The sequence below is a fragment of the Aquila chrysaetos genome, chromosome 22 (assembly GCF_900496995.4).
Source record: "Aquila chrysaetos chrysaetos chromosome 22, bAquChr1.4, whole genome shotgun sequence".
Lineage (NCBI taxonomy): Eukaryota > Metazoa > Chordata > Aves > Accipitriformes > Accipitridae > Aquila > Aquila chrysaetos.
Window position 1 is genome coordinate 4,137,026 of NC_044025.1, and position 15,142 is coordinate 4,152,167.

Here is a 15,142-nt window from a genome sequence, read left to right on the forward strand (position 1 = left end):
TGTCAAGAATTTTTTTTATGGTCCAAAGAGGTATTAGTTATCATGGATCTCTCTGCCTTTGGGAAAGGGGAGGGGGAAAACCACTCAAAACCAAAATACACTCACACAGATATTACGAAGTTTGCACTTTAAACATCTAACACCAATTGTATATAATGAAATATATGCATAAAATATAGGGTACGGTAAAGAAGCTTATATTAGAAGTAAGTTTTGTATTTAACCCAAATCTTAGCCTTGTTTTACTTTCAAAGAAGTGTACTACTCAAGAAAGGCTACTTCCCTGCTATTTGCACATATTATAAAATGTTAAGGAACAGAAGTTATGATATAAAGAGCATGGTTATGTAGTAGAAAACATCCATGATGTCTTACTAGATACAATAATCTAACATAACCACAGAAGTTTGCATGCTTAGCACAAAGATATTTCACAATAGAGACATGCTTGTTTCTAGCGCCAAGAGTTTTAGGAAAGCTCTGATGCACATATAGACACGTTTTCAATTGTCTGAAAAGAACTCTGTTTCTCAGCCAACTTGCAAATTGCTACTGGACACAGGAGGAACACAAGATACTCCTGCACACTGTATTTGACTGGTACTTGGCACACAACTAGTACAAGCTTTTTCATCACACAGCTGATGAACCACTTAGTAGCTATCATTCACAGGAAAATTTCATGGCTTAGACACAAATTTAAATTCATTAAACTGTAGTGGAAAAAAGTTATTATTGTTAATGTGGTATAATTCTCTACTGTTTATTGTAAGAAAGAGGAAGGCTGAAATATTAACCCGTTTATGTGCATTTTCCAACATTACTAATGGAATAGTGTCAGAGTTTGCTTTTCATCATGATCAGCAAATTGAAATTAAACCAGGATAGTACAAAATAGCAGTTATTAACATCATTAACACTTGTTCAACATGCAAAATCTAGATGTTATCTATTAGAAATCTACAAGAGGAAAAAGACCTGCTCTAGTGCTTAAGATTCAGACAGTGTAAGTGGGGCTGTTAAAAGCAAAAAAAAAGGCAAAACCCCAAAATAAATATAGGAGGAGAAAGGAGATAAGTATTTACATCTTTATAGAACACTTTCATGAAATGCATCTGAAGCTGTGTGTGTATATCATTCTAATCTTTCTCATTCAGGAAAATGAAAGTGCAGCAGGCACAAGGCCAGGCGTTTTGGATGACCAAAAGCATTTGCCAATGGGATGGGAAGGGGAAGAGATACTGTTCTGTTAGTTCACCAAAAGCTGAGGGAGGAGTATGGTAAATGCTTAAAAATACAGTAATCAGACAGGGAGGATACCTGTTGAAGCTAATGAACTGTACTGATGCCAAAGGAGATCAACAAGCTAGCTGTAAATAGACGGACCAGTTTACGTAATAGGCTCTTTCAAAGCTTTACTCCAAATTTCACGTTTCAGGAGTTTAAAAAGAGTCTCCAGTTTGCAAACTAGAACTTGCTCATGACTACTTTACACTCAGTCCAGCACATCAGTACCCTCGCCACCTTGCTCCCCTCTCAGCTCAGCAGAAATGAATGAAGGTTGGATGTTGCTATTCCTTCCAGTGGTAGTCCCCGTTGCCCCACTTACTCATGAGTCAGTAACTTACCTCTGAAGAGCAGAAGCTCTTGATCTTGCTGAGCTCAGAACTCAGCATAAAGCATGAAGACCAGGAGCTCCTGCTTCCAGCTTCCAACTCCCACCTTGGCTTCCCAAGACCACCCCCTAAAGCCACATACTCCTCACCTCCCTGCTCATAGTTATCCCTGATACCAGTAGATGAACATTTATTCAGAGTACAAGCTGTCTCTCCAGATTTACCTCTACCAAAAATAAAGCCAGTTGATTTTAGATTAAAACAGTTATTTCCCTCCAACATGTACACATTGCAAGAACATGAAGAAAAACCATACACAAATTTTGTTCTCCAATAAAGTAGTATTTCCTATTTGGGCAGGAGATATTCCAAGTGGAAACAGCTGGTGCAGAGAAAAAAAACACAGAAAAAGTTTTGAAACTTCATTGTTTTGGACTCTCGCCAAACTCAGCTTCCTCTCTTGCCCAAATGAAACAGAGGATTTAAATGCAAAAAGCCAAGTATTCTAATGTAGAAAACAAACACACTAAATGTATAGACACCACAGAAGTCCGTTCTTGTTTTTCAATCATGCTTTGGCCATGTATACAGTGCTGGTTATTTTCTACATTTCTGAGAATTTAAAGTCATAGATATTATTTTTCCTTCACACTTTCACTTTCTCTTAAAGTCTAAACTAAGTGTTTCAGCAGTGTGCCAGGTTGCTGAATTACTCTTGAGCTTTTGTAAATGTTTTTCTATTCTTTTTCCATCTGCAAAAGTTATAATTCACTGGAGAGTGAAGTTTTAATAACAATCTCTATGCTTCTTACAGCAGCACACAAAGAAGCCATATAGCCTTTAGGGGGTTTTATTTGCTTGGGATTTTTTTAATATTACTGGATTATACCATCAAGTCTACAATAAATCTGATAAATAAAATGCTATTTTTCTGAGATCCAGCAAAACGCTTCCTATGAGAAGTGCTTCAATACAGGCAGTGGCCATTGCAGTGACAGATGTACACAACTCGCTTTCTCAAGGCAGAGTAGATGATCAAGGTATATATTGGAGCATTAAAACTCCTGCTAGGGGAAGAGAAGTGGCAGTACCAGCAGCTGGAGATGAAATTCATACCTGGAATCTGTTTGACTACACACAGCTTACACCAGCATTGATGCTTAGACTACAGTAATAGTGCTTGAGTCAACTGGAACATGCAAGGAACACAGGAAGAATAGGAATAGATTTTAGACCGTGATGAATACTTCAGTTGTGCAGGCCCTTTATATGTCTATATGAATAATACTGTCTTGCTGAAACTATTAGAACTCCTATTTTTCAAGTGCTGGGTGCAGACTCTTAGGAGTAGTTTTTCTTCTTGATGCCAAATAAGGTTTGGACATGGTGATTCTACTGTTGGAAGATGGAAAAGAACAACAGCTCCAGCACTATACTTGAAGGAACTAGCATTTCTCCTAGGGAAAAAAAAAACCAAAACAACAACCAACCAATTGCAAAAGGTTGTAAACTGAAGCTTATGCAATAAATGGGAAACTGTTTTTCTGGAAACTATTTTCTTTTTCAAGAGCTATTAATAAGATCACCTTTCTCCCACTTTGATAAGGTAGCAACAATGGCAGCTTAAGAGGAACCTATGGGATACTGAATTGCTAAGAAGACACCTCTGAGTCACCAGCATGTTCTTAATGTACATAAACAATAGCATGTACCTTCTGGCTACCTCTGACAATTTTGATTTAAGATGTGGCAGTCCAGGGAAGTTCCCACTGACTGGAAAAGGGGAAACATAACCCCCATTTTTAAAAAGGGGGAAAAAGGAAGACACCAGTAAGTCTCACCTCCGTGCCCAACAAGATCATGGAGCACATCCTGCTGGAAACTATGCTAAGGCACATGGAAAACAAGGAGATGATTGGTGACGGCCAACATGGCTTCACTAAGGGCAAATCGTGCATGACAAATTTGGTGGCCTTTTATGACGGGGTTACAGCATTGGTGGATAAGGGAAGAGCAACTGACATCATCTACCTGGACTTGTGCGGAGCATTTGACACTGTCCTGCATGGCATCCTTGTCTCTAAATTGGAGAGAAATGGATTTGACAGATGGACCACTCAGTGGATAAGGAATTGTCTGGATGGTCGCACTCAAAAGTTTCGCGGTCAACAGCTCAATGACTGAGTGGAGACCAGTGACGAGTGGCATTCCTCAGTGGTATTGGGACTGGCACAGTTCAACACCTTTGTCGGCAACATGGACAGCGGGATTGAGTGCACCCTCAGCAAGTTTGCCGACAACACCAAGCTGTGTGGTGCTTTTGACACACTGGAGGGAAGGGATGCCATCCAGAGGGACCTTGATAGGCTTGAGAGGTGTGCCTGTGTGAAGCTCATGAAGTTCAACAAGGCCAAATGCAAGGTCCTGCACATGGGTCGGGGCAACCCCAAGCACAAATACGGGCTGGACAATGAGTGGACTGAGAGCAGCCCTGAGAAGAAGGACTTGGGGGTGTTGGTTGACAAGAAGCTCAACATGACCCGGCAATGTACGTTTGCAGCCCAGAAAGCAAACTGTATCCTGGGCTGCATCAGAGGAAGTGTGGCCAGCAGGTCAAGGGAGGTGATTCTCCTGTTCTACTCTGCCCTGTGAGACCCCACCTGGAGTACTGTGTTCAGCTCTGGGGGCCCCCAGCATAAGAAGGACATGGACCTGTTGGAGCAAGGCCAGAGGAGGGCCACGAAGATGATCAGAGGGCTAGAGCACCTCTCCTGTGAAGACAGGCTGAGAGAGTTGGGGTTGTTCAGCCTGGAGAAGCGAAGGCTCCGGGAAGACTTTATAGCAGCCTTCCAGTACCTAAAGGGGCACCTACAAAAAAGCTGGAGAGGGATTTTTTACAAGGGTATGTAGTGATAGGAAGGGATAATGGCTTTAAACTGCAAGAGTGTAGATTTAGGTTAGATGTAAGTAAGAAGTTCCTTACTATGAGGGTGGTGAGGCACTGGAACAGGTTGCCCAGAGAGGTTGTGGATGCCCCATCCCTGGAAGCATTCAAGGCCAGGTTGGATGGGGTTTGAGCAACCTGGTCTGGTGGAACATGTCCCTAACCCATGGCAGGGGGGTTGGAACTAGATGATCTTTGAGGTCCCTTCCAACCCAAACCATTCTATGATTGTATGATCCTGCTAACTGGTGCTATTTTTATTACCTGATCCTCAAAGCAGCAACAGGGCAGTTAACATAGAAAAGACTCTGGTCCGCAAAGATTCCTCACTCATTGCATAAACCCACTGCAGTTGACAACAAAATACCTTCCAACTGAGTAACTGGTACTTTGTTCTTAGTTTTTGGTTTGGGGGGTGGAGGTGTTTGTTTGTTTTTAATACGGAAATGAGGAAAAACTTAACAAAACCAATTTGGGGTCTCTAGACTATTGACTATTCAGAAGCTATACAAACCAATTCAGATATTTTACTTTTGACAATTTCCATAACAGAAAAAATAGCATTTAGGTTTAACTGAATGACTCCAAATTTATAAGCTGGCTTGAAGTTGGAAAAGATTTTAATACAGGAAAAATTGTAAGTTTTGATTGGAGGTGGTTGTCCTTCATTCACAATAAAAAGGGTTGGTGGCTGGCACAAAGGGTGTAGGCCAGCCATACGAACCCCAAGTAAGAAACAAGTTTGGTGTATAAGCTCTTAGCTGTTCTTGGTTAGAAGACAACATTGGGAATCAACTCGGAAGTTCCTCAGAAGCTTGAGGGCACAAGGGGAACATCAGAGGATCTGCAAAACAAACTGCAGTTTTCTTTTTCCCCCATAAAGTATTTGTAAGCAGTAAAAATGCTAGGAATGCCGGTAGGTGTTTTTGTTGTTTAGTTCTCCTAGAGCAAGTTTTCTTTTACTCTGCTGCTATAAGACTTAAGTGTCAGCTTTGATAAATATAAGTTATACTGGGGAGTAGCAATATTAGATGTTTTCCTCCTTGTTGACCCCTGTTCTCCACACTCTCAAGAGTGGTAACAGAAAGGAAAAAGATAGCGAAGATCAGACAGAGGTGGCTATACTCAACTTCCACGTAAAATAGTCAGTGAAATACAGATTAAAGAAAGCATCTATTTATTATTATGCTCCACGAGAAGGAATAGCAATGAAAAAAACACCTTATCAAAGTTGAAAGACTGACAAGCTGTTCTTTCAAAACTTCCTAAAAATACCTATGACTCAAATAAATACACGTAGCCTCACTACACTCTATGCTTCTTTCCCTAGAAGTGTTACCGTAAGTCGGTACTTCAGAAACTCTCTAAGACTCAATTTTGGAGTTTTAGAAAGCAGGCATTCTTCATTGCAGTGCTGGATGCATGGGGGATCGTTCCACCTATTGTGCATACCAATTCTTTCAACAGTTGAGATTATATACAAAATGGATATACGTATTCATGATTTTTCCTGGAAATAATTAACATATCCACCTGAATTCCAGGAACTCATTAATATATGTAAATGCCCTTGGCGCAGGTGCACTCGAGATCTTTGGCGGTCTTCAGGGGTCCTCTGGTGGTCTTCGATAGTCTTCCTCACTTGTCTGCTAGTTGACCCTTTTATAGTGATTCTGTGCAGTGGGACACTTTACATGTTTGATACAACTTATCCTAAAGAATGTTCGTTAGTAACTCTACTATCTATCTTTTCTTGATTTACATTCTTTTGTCACAAACCATATTGACACTCTAAGCTAAGTTATCTGAAAAGGGCCTAAGGTTTTTATCTTCTCAGGTAATTTGCAAGGTCGGCCAGAAGTAATTTTCTCTGATATCTTATACATTTTGCAACATACAGGATTTATTATCCACCACTAGTCAGTATAACAAAGCCAGTGCGTTCTTTTCTTAACACAAGATGTAAAACATCTTGTATCAGAAGTGTCATATGACATCTGCACAGAAATTAAGCTGTCATATGGGTAAAAACACTCACACACTGCCGTACCCAAACCAGCACAGTTACGTTCCCTTTTTCATTTGATCACATACCTCTGTCTACAATAAATCCAAAAATCTCATGTTATCTTTGCTAGATACGCATTACTGTAATCGCCTTATCTAGGAAAACCAACTTTTTGAAGATGTACTTTCTACTTCTTACCTCTTATAATTCCAGGCAGATTTTCAGAAAGTCTCAGCATGCTAAACAAGTTATTCTGCATTCAGCACCAAGAGCAAGTAAGGAGAGCACCTGAAAATACTTCAACTTCAGCAAAAAGATAACACAAGATTAATATTACAGATCGGTGGGGAGGGGGAGGAAAGGGGAGAGAGTTGTTTGTGAGGCTCCATCTCTTCAGTAAAGTATTTGTACCACACCTGGAACAAGACAACCTGAACGAAGTAAATTTAGGCTGTTTAGTCCAATCAAACTCAAGGCCATTCTTATATAAACTCTTTGAATAGTCTTTAAATAATTTCATTCATATGCTTTAAAGGCTAACGAGACAGTACAACATATTAAAGAGCTGTTTCCAAAAAAAGCTCAAAGATAGAGGTTGAGCAAAAGAATCATGTTTGATGCACCTATTGATTTATAGTTTGCTAAAGCACTACATAATTTTCTCTCTGCTGGAACATTACAAATAAGCATGTCCGATGTTTTGAAAAGTAAATAAAGAAAGAAATCTTGAACTTCTTTTTAGACACTACTCTTGATAATTACATGACCCCCTAAGTCAACAGGGCTGTCAGCCTCAGCAGCCTGAAACCATAGGACCAGACTTTAAGCCGAATCTACAGAAAATAATTACCACCTCTTGGCTCATGAAATAGTGGCAATGAACAAATGCCTCCAATTAGTTATTCTTATGCTATGTAGATTGACAGAAAGATGATGATTGAACAGGCCACAAATTGAATTACCCTCTGATATGTGGGGAGGAAATGCCCACAACCATGGCTGAATCTTGAATACCCAGAATAACGTGAAGCCTGTCCCTACTGCAGCCTATAAAATACACAGCTAGGATGAAACAGATAAACAATGCGAGTAAATAAACTATCTGGCCTGTCTAGAGTTTTGGCACCACAGTTTTTGCCATTACTGCACTTTCTTTTTTTTTAAAAAGAATATATTCAACTTGTTACACAGAGGTACTGTTGTCTGAGTAAATGTTTGCTGTCTTTACTTAAACATACTGTTGTTTTTTTCTGTGATCCTGAAACCAGTGACAGGAGTAGGGGAACAAACATCCTTTTATCCATACCTGTCAATGGTTGAAAAACCAGGGAGTTACAACTGCAAAACCTAGATGCCTGGCTAACCAAGGGAGACTTGAACTCCTAAAGGTGAGAGAGAATTGACGTGAGTCACTGCTGACACAGAGATCACAGCAACAGCTGATCAAGATTCCTCTTTCTCCAACTCTGACCTTATCACATAAAATTTTTGCCTTGGACTTCACATGAAAGAATAGCTAGCCTTTTAAAGGAATACTTGCATGGTTGTTTTGGAGGGTTTGGGTTTGTTTTTTTAAGCCTTCCACAAACGCACGTTTATGGAAGACGCAGACAGATTGCGACAACAAAAGTGAAACCTGTATGATAAATTCTGTATCAAGCAATTCATTCAAAATACAGCACTAAGGCAGCTGCATAAAGATATACATTAACAGAAGCTTTAAAACAGCTTATAAAAGTTTTAGTCTGCCTTTCCACAGATAAAAATTTGAAAAGTCTCCATTGTTCCTTTTATAGCTACTGATGTTCCCCTCCATAGCCACTGAAGTGGTTCTTCATGCCTCACTAGTGGACAGGAAATAATTCATTGCCTTCTTAACTGCTTTCAGTAGAACAATGAAATAGCACCAATGAATAGAACTTTTAAAGGTGTTAAAATACGGTACAATCAATCAAATTACCTGAACTTGAATTACGTATCATTTAGTCTTCAGAAGTAGCATGTTAATGTGGAGACTCAACACACTACAAGCAAATTCAAATACAACCCCACACCTCAAGAAAAGAATTTGTGATTCTTTACAGTCAGGTAAAAGCACTATCTATTGTTTGATTCTTGCCCAAAGAACTTCATACAAGCAAATAATTTAGACTGGAAGAATCAAGTCATCCCGGCAGGACTGAGGTTATGGACCTACGCTGTCGTGCCCTGCCTGCATCCATAGAACATTCTCAGCTTCCCAATATTCTTGCAGTGTACTTTGGGGCAGATTATCTGGCCTGAGAACAAGACAAAATTGCCCAACCAACTGTAATGGTTCCTGGTGATTTTTGTTCTGTAAAGTTGTAACAGTGCTGCACTCAGGAGTCTTTTCCAGAGCAGCAGAATACGCTGCCAACGTCCCTCAAGTAAACACTCAGTGCAAACTTAGGAACCGATTTATACAAGGTGGCTTTATTCCCCTCAAAATGGCCTAGGGAGCACTTGCGCATTTTCTGAATGAATACAGTTCTTTAAGTGTGACCTACTGCCTGCGCTTTAAGCACAGGACCTCTTGGCTTTGGTCTTAGTGCAGCAATGTGTATTAGAAGATTGGGTCTGCCACTGGAGATGAGAAAAGCAAAGTGAATTTTTGGCTCAGATGTGAGCCACATACGGAAGCTGCTCAATGCTGTGGCTCAGCCTGCAGCATTCTGAGCACTAGCTCAGGAAAAGCCTTCCCTTTTACAACACAGTGATAAGAAGTAAGCGTCAACTGCTGTTACTGCTGATTTCAGCAGAAGCGTCAAGTATTTAGCTGACTCATAGCTGACTCATTGACTCAGTGGCAGCTTCAGCCCAGGGCTACTGAGTGACACCTCATTTTTACCACAGGTCAAGAAGGCATTGAATCCAAATGATCAAATTCCAGCCTTTGTCACATCTGCCTCCCAGAAGTCATGTACTAAACTGGGTTCAGAAAAAATCACAAAACTGTTTGGTCTTTTTAATAGCTAAAACATCAGTTGCTTTTCCAGGGCATTTAAATATGCACTATATAACTAGCAATAGAGAAACCTGCAAATAGAATGGAGATTACAGTGAGAGATACGGACTACACTGAACTGGTGAGGCAGACCAAAGCTGGTAACAGGATTTATGGCAATGGAGTCAAGAAACTGTTGGGATAATATCACACTATTAGTCTCATAAATGAGGCTTAATTTAAGAGGATAAAAAACAGATGCTTCACCAGTAGATGTTACTACAGTATAAATGAATTAATGTAAAGAGAATTAGCAACATGTTGAGTTATGGACTGTGTTCAGCTGAAAAAGCAAAAACATGAATTTGTTTCAGAATGACAGTTATCAAGTTTGCTTAAAGCTATTTAAAAATCCTGAATACTTCAGTTAGTACTAAAGAATAGCTAAAATGCATTTAATGTCAGTGAACATACAACACCTGCATGACAAAACTGTTTTGTTTTGTTGTTTAAACAACACTGTGCCTAAGAGCCAGCTGCTTTCAAAAGCATCAAAATATTTTGCCTGGAATAAAGAGCACATGAGCACTGTGGAGGTTCTGGAAATCTTCAAGAGAAACAGAAGAACCATAGTTCTCACTGTAAAGGTCATGCAACACCTTCACCAATACACTCCCGTCTCAGAAATGTGCTCTGTCACGGATGAAATAAAGTATTGCACAAATCTGTAAAAATGAAGGAGCCAAATATGCGAATAAGAGATAGAAAAGCCTTTAAAAAAAAAAAAGAACAGAAAACCCCAAATGACCAAAAGAAGCCCCCTACTATTGGTATTTGTAGGCGAATGTTTGGGGACTGGACAATTTAGGAGAGTTTAAAGCAAACTGGGGGTTTTTGATGGTGGTGGTGGTGGTGGTTGTTTTGTTTTTAAAGGGGCGGGGGGAGAGGAACCTTTCAGGCAAGGTGAGTCATAAAAATATGTTTCTGTTGTCACGTAATAGACATTTCCAGTCACACGTTGTGGAAGAAATCAGCAGGCCACTGGGACGACTGACACAGCCACAACCTGCTCCTTGAGCAAGCCACAGCTGATCACAGGCTGTAGGCTGGGTACCCTACACACAAGAGGATCGAAATTCCAGACTGCACCATGTCAACATGCTTGTCAGCATGGGACACCTAATAACTGAAGCTCACACAGTCCCCAGCCACTTAAAAAAATTTCTAATAAATTAGGAGCTCCTGTAGTCTCACAGCCTCTTTAAAAGTTCAACGAATGGATCAATACAGGAAGTCTGATGCCCAGCTGGTTCTTCACTGGAAAGCAAGATTTTTTAAGAGTTATGTATAAAAACCTGCAGTGGCTGTTTTGAAGCAAGATTAACAACATGCTTGTTCCATTATTTTATATTCTGAAAATCAGCACTGTTTAGTTTCATGTTTGCACAGAATTTATCTGCATGGAAATGCAGCAAGTCACCCGTTCAGCTGACATTTAAAGTCTCCCAGACAGTGTTGAGAGCAAGTATTTTATACAGATTTAAAATATCAAGACTCTACAGGAAGGTAGTATTTAAAAAAAAAAAAAAAAAAAAAAAAGGCAATTTAAAGACTCAAACTGATGACACTTCAGGATCTCAAATCATAGCAATGTACAGGAATATACTTATGCCTATTAAGATTAGAAAAATTGCTTCTCAGAGGATAAAAATGAATTCAAAACAAGAAGAATCAACAGATAAACTGTAATTCTGTTGCCTGTCTTCTCAACTAAACCTAATTCTATGTCAAAAGCAGGCAATGACACCTGATTGCAATAGTCAGAAATATGAATTCAGAAATTAAGAATTTATCCAACTGCAAAAAATGAAAGTACAAATCCCAGCTGTAAGAATTAATATCTGCTTTTTCCAGCATTGAAGAGCTAAGTGACTAAAAGACACACAATTAATTCAATGAGACTATTCCCATGTGTCTCACTGTGGATGAAAGAGACAATTCCGTACAGGAGACCAGTAGCATTTAGCAGTCTACGTCTGCCTTATATGTTCTAGTAGCTGGAAATACAAGCAGAAGCGGTGCCCATCTAAGTTGCTACTGCAGAAGGATCGTGCTTTCGCCCAAGTCTTACCCATGGGGGACTATACTGTAACACTATCTAGAAGCAAGTTTGCAACAGGATGAGAACAGATCAAAAACAGAACAAGAGATTTACTTTGCTGGAAGGGGCACAGCTTAGGGGAAAAAACAACAACAAAACAAACACAAAAACAAACAACAAGAAAACAAAACGAAACACCCTCCCACCCCAAGCAAACACAAAAAAACCCAGCAAACCCCAAAACTTCCTAAAACCAAAACCATAAACCCACCAGACACCTCACCAGATGCTTCATATAATCACTGACAAGCTGGGGACAAGGAAAGGTTAGGAAAAGGATGAAAAATATGAGAGTAAAATTATCACTAGTAAACTAATGAGATAAAAGCACTTTGGAAAGCTAGTTGTAAGAGCTCAAACATCACCAACAGAAGGAAAAACAATCTCTAACCTCCCTCCTGGAATACTACTAATTTTTGTATGATACTGAATATTAACACTTATTCTATAAAGTTGTACAGAGCTGTCATAATCCTAATCCCAATTTCTGTCAATTTACCTCACCAACTGTAAAAAAAGCAGAGTCCCCAGCTGCATACACCTAACCAGACCAATGTATCACCAGATTCAGCTGATAGTAGGATCTGGGTGACGTATTTAAATGGGTTTTTTAAAATGAACTTTTAACAGCAATTTAAACTATATGATATTTCCTTACTTTGATTATAAAATGTTAGAGACAGTAGTTTCAAAACAAAACCTAATAAAGCAGCACTGCATCTCCTGTTTCCAACATTCCCACTAGAAAAGTTTTGCTTCTGAAAGCACAAGCGGAGGTTTGTTTTGTTTGTTTTGTTGTGGGTTTTTGCATGCTTGATTTTTGACAAAACAAAGCTGACTAGCTTGGGAGGGGTGTATTGTTTTTTAGGGTAGGCAGCAAATGGTGAAGAGGAAATAATTTCAAAATTGGCTCATCTCTCAAACAGTTGGGCTTTTTTTCCCACAATTTATTCTATTATCTTTCTGTTCAGGAAAGTTAGGCTGGTTGGCCTCTACGCTCTCTTTTCCCCACACCATGTTACAGATACCACTCCTCCCAAATTTCCCGTTCTCAGAAATAAATTCTAACAGCTAAAAGATTGCACAGATTTAGCCCTCAATAGTGATTTTTATCAGGCAATATGAACTCAATCATGTCTGACTTACCTAAATATTTTTTAGCCATTGTTCCCATCTGTGCTTTTCTTTCCTTGTGGCAATTAATTGTGTGAAACAAGAAGTCACATAAACTGTTTTTTTGAAGGTTAAAGGAAGAATCAGCCATTATTTCAGCCCTGAGCCACTCAGCACTCATGATCCTTGTCTGTTGTCTTTCTCATTTCCAGTGTATTTTTAGAATCTTTTATTGTTGTCTCTTAAGTCCCTTGCCATTTGTAATAACTCATTTTGCACCTTGGCCTTTCTGCTCTTACCCAACATGCTTCCGCTATTTCAGCTGTATTACTCTCTTACAGTGCTTATCTTCCTGTACAATAAGGATCACTAACTGCCCTTTCCAGCAGTGACCAGCTTTCTTAATATTATCTTCCCAGATACACATCAGCTTCCCAAGTCTGCTGAAATCTCTTTTTTTGAAGCCCATTATTCTCATACTGCTACTACTTTCCTTTCTTCATGTAGGACTGTGAAACCTGTCATTTAACAAATGCCTTCATCTAACACTGCCACCCTCCCTCAGTCCATCCTAAAATCATGCAGTTCTGAACAAGGAAAAATAATAAAATTTCATTTATTAGTAAATTCTTTAACTTTACCTGCATCCAGAATTATCTATTGTACTGTTATCGATTAATATGTATAATATGATTGAAATAACCAGGGAGCTGCTAAAATCCTGTGTACAGCCCCCATCAGTTAATATTTAAAATAGGGAAACAATAACTAGACATAATTTAGGGCTTAGGAACTAACTACTAGACAATGGGGCTTTATGTTTATGTCAGAAAAGGTAATGGCTTGTGGTCTGGTCAATAAACCTTGAAGAACTGCTTGGAAATGCCAAGATTAGGGAAGAAGTAGGTAAACGGTAATTCCTACAGAGGGAGATAGCGACCACCAACTCATTGACCACCTACTTAAATGATACCACCTACTCAAAAGAAGACAATGAAGGAAGAAGACAGAGTCTGCACACTAAGTTACATGAGGAGCGAAGAAGAAAGAACCAATTGTTAAGGGAAATAATAATGAATATGTATTACTTAAGTGTATAAATGTGAGAATTTTTGAGACATGCACCCATTCATGCGCATGAATGAAATTAATTTGAAAATACCTCGACGCTGTGTGTTATTGGCTTGCACACCAGGTAAACAAAACAGCTTTTAGGACAACAGTACCATAATATGAGATCCACTGCCTGACTGATACAAAGAGCTATTTATTACCCTTAATATGTTTATCGCCAGTAAAAATACTGACATTTGAAGAAGACAAAATGGAAATATCAAAATAAAGCACATATTTCAAAGACATAAAAGAGATCTGCAGATAATGCACTCTGGCAAAATAAAATTTAAGGGCTAAACAACACAAACTGATGTTTAGCATTCTTTTTGGTTTCATAATGAGAAAAAAATTAATAACAGCCTCTTCAACTGATGACACAGAACTACTCTGCTGACTGATCCAAAAGCCTCAAGATCCAGCTAGCGTGTGACTGAGACTGAAACTTTTGACTCCCTTATCTGTACCTGTAGTAATAAATGTAATATTTAGTGTTTGAATATGGTAGAATAGTGTTTGAATATTGCCAGTAGCAATCCTTCAATGTGACAACATATTTGCACAGATTACAGTCCACACACATCCACCTCCCCAGCCTCTCTGCACTTCATCATGCAACTGCAGACAATAAGGAAAAAGAACAACATTTCTGGCAGAAGTTACAAGTGGGCTGTAAGACACATTTGGTTTAAGTAATATTAATTTGCTCTGCAGTTCCATTAAAACTATGGACACGGTTGAAGAGATAAGCAGAGCTAATGCTGAGTTTTCATCAGAGATTGAAGAGCATAGCCTGTATTTCAACACTTCTTTTTAATCATGAAAATAGTGGGATTTTTCTGTTTATATGCAGCTTTGGCAGAAACAAATGGGAGTCTCGCCTTCCCTAAGCAGGCGGGACTGGAGCTATCTATTTTTTTGCACTTATTTTCTCCTTTCTGCTCCAATTTATCTTTCTCTTTTGGGGGGTTCGCTTTTGCACCCATTTCTTGTTCTGTTCTCCGTATTTTCTCACTTCAATGACTTCCCTCCTGCACAACTCATTTTATAAGGTAATTCAGGCTATAAGTTCCAAAGGAAGATATCTGCAATGCCATTCAACTGCACGCAAAGAAAATAGGTGAACAAAGGGTGTATACAGAAGAAAAACTGCAGTGAGAGAAGCTTGTATTTCCCATGACCATTCTTTGGGAACTTGGTAGACATTTATCATTTAACACTT

General features: G+C 39.1%; 1 protein-coding gene across 1 annotated transcript in view; it reads right to left on the minus strand.

Moving 5' to 3' along the window:
* The window catches only part of KCNIP1 (potassium voltage-gated channel interacting protein 1), a 467,611-nt gene that overhangs the window by 429,217 nt on the left and 23,252 nt on the right, over window positions 1-15,142 (minus strand). The window lies entirely within an intron of this gene.